Genomic DNA, 1,837 nt, shown 5'->3' with positions numbered 1-1,837 from the left:
AACTATGAAGTATTCCTTTCTTTTTTTCCAATTAAAAATTTTAATAGATAAATAAAACACAGTCCTTAACTTCCAGGAGCTCATACTCCAAGATATGAGGGTAGAAAACCTAACCAATAAATGGGATGTAATGTGGTGTGCTCCTCGAAAGGACTGAGTGGATACCAAACTTTTGTAGAATCATAGAGGAAGGAAGATGTTGTGTTGCCTGAAAAACTGAGGATGATTTTACAAAGGAAATACATTTTATGAATGAGTATGAGTTCATCAGTGGGAAAAGAAGGAGAAGATTATTCTAGAAAGAGGTAATTGGATAAAGCGAATAAATACACACTTTCAAATCAGATGACATGTGCTTAATCCCTGCCTATCCTTACTAGCAGTCATTTTGATAGACTAACTTTCAAAATGGTATCTGCAAAACAGAAATGATTTGGCCATTTTGGCAACTTGAGAAATGATGGCATTATTAATGTAATAGAGCATACAGCAGGAAGATTGGGTTTGTGGGTGATAATAATGAGCTTAGATTTTAATATGTTGAATTAAAGCTTTTGAAAATTAGAAGAGTTAATACTGCGGATAAGGAATAATAAATCATGAAGATACAGGATATATTTAAACCATGGCAGTGGTTTAACATGAAGATTGTGTCCAATGAGAAGAGGCCAAAGTGTGGTCCATGGACCAGCAAAAAGGGCATTGCCTGGGGCTAGTTTAAAATGCAGAATCTCAGGCCCCCACCTCAGATCTGTTGAATTAGAATCTGCATGTTAACATCTCCAGTGAAATAGTAAACACTGCACTACAGAACACCAAATCTTCAGAGTCAATTAGAAAAGAAGGTGTCAGTATGCATGACGGAGATGTAAGCTAAGCAATAAACTGCATATTACATGATATAGACAACATGGCAAGAGGAGCCATGAAAACCCTTCCTGGACTTACTATACTTCTTTTTTAAGAGGAAAAACCCTGATGGTGTTGAATACCATTCTTTTCTCCTCGTCCACTCTAATCATGTTTATTGTGCTCCTGACACCTTCCATTATCCTTTCCACAGCTCATTATTTTAGCAGAAATTGTGCTGCTCTCTTCACACTGAAAATGATATTGTTTCTGTGGCACCAGCAACAACTTTGCATGCATTCATGTACACACATTAAGGAGTGGATTATCATTAATTATACACTAAAATGTTCTTGGCAAGAGAGTAAGTGACAAAATATTTGCTTTTGTCAGAGTTCTATTAGGTGAACCCAAGTTGAACCACAGAGAAATATGACACTTTTCTTTATTTTAATTTGTATCACAAGGTCAGGATCATGACAGTGACTCTATTTTGCACATTATTTTCTCTGTCTTTGTAATGATGCTAATGGAATTTCTTTTAACTAAACTGTTTTTATCAGGTCTACAACCTATTTATTGCATATTAAGAAGAAATTTCATGTTAACATTACTTAATCTACTGAAGTTTCAGTTCTATAATAAAAATATGCTTTTCTGAAGAACACCGATATTAAAAAGAGTTCAACTGATGATATATTTTTACCATTTATAGCTAATTCCAGCAGAAATGGGAACAAATAAAAAAAATTGTAACAATATAGCTATACAAGTTTCAATTATAGTCCCAAGAAACACTTTTTTATTAATTAATAGCATAAGTCACAAGTTACATTCGACTATAGAAGTGATTGGAGACTTAGAGCTTACTGTTAAAGTATGCATAAAAAGAACCTTATAAGGAAAATTTTTCCAAAGGTTAATTCAATGCTCGTTTTCATGCTAATGTAAATTACATTATAATATTTCTATTGATGATTAATTCCAG

Source organism: Propithecus coquereli, unplaced genomic scaffold (assembly GCF_000956105.1).
Source record: "Propithecus coquereli isolate 6110/MARCELLA unplaced genomic scaffold, Pcoq_1.0 Scaffold74, whole genome shotgun sequence".
NCBI classification, from domain to species: domain Eukaryota; kingdom Metazoa; phylum Chordata; class Mammalia; order Primates; family Indriidae; genus Propithecus; species Propithecus coquereli.
This window is presented reverse-complemented; position numbering follows the sequence as displayed.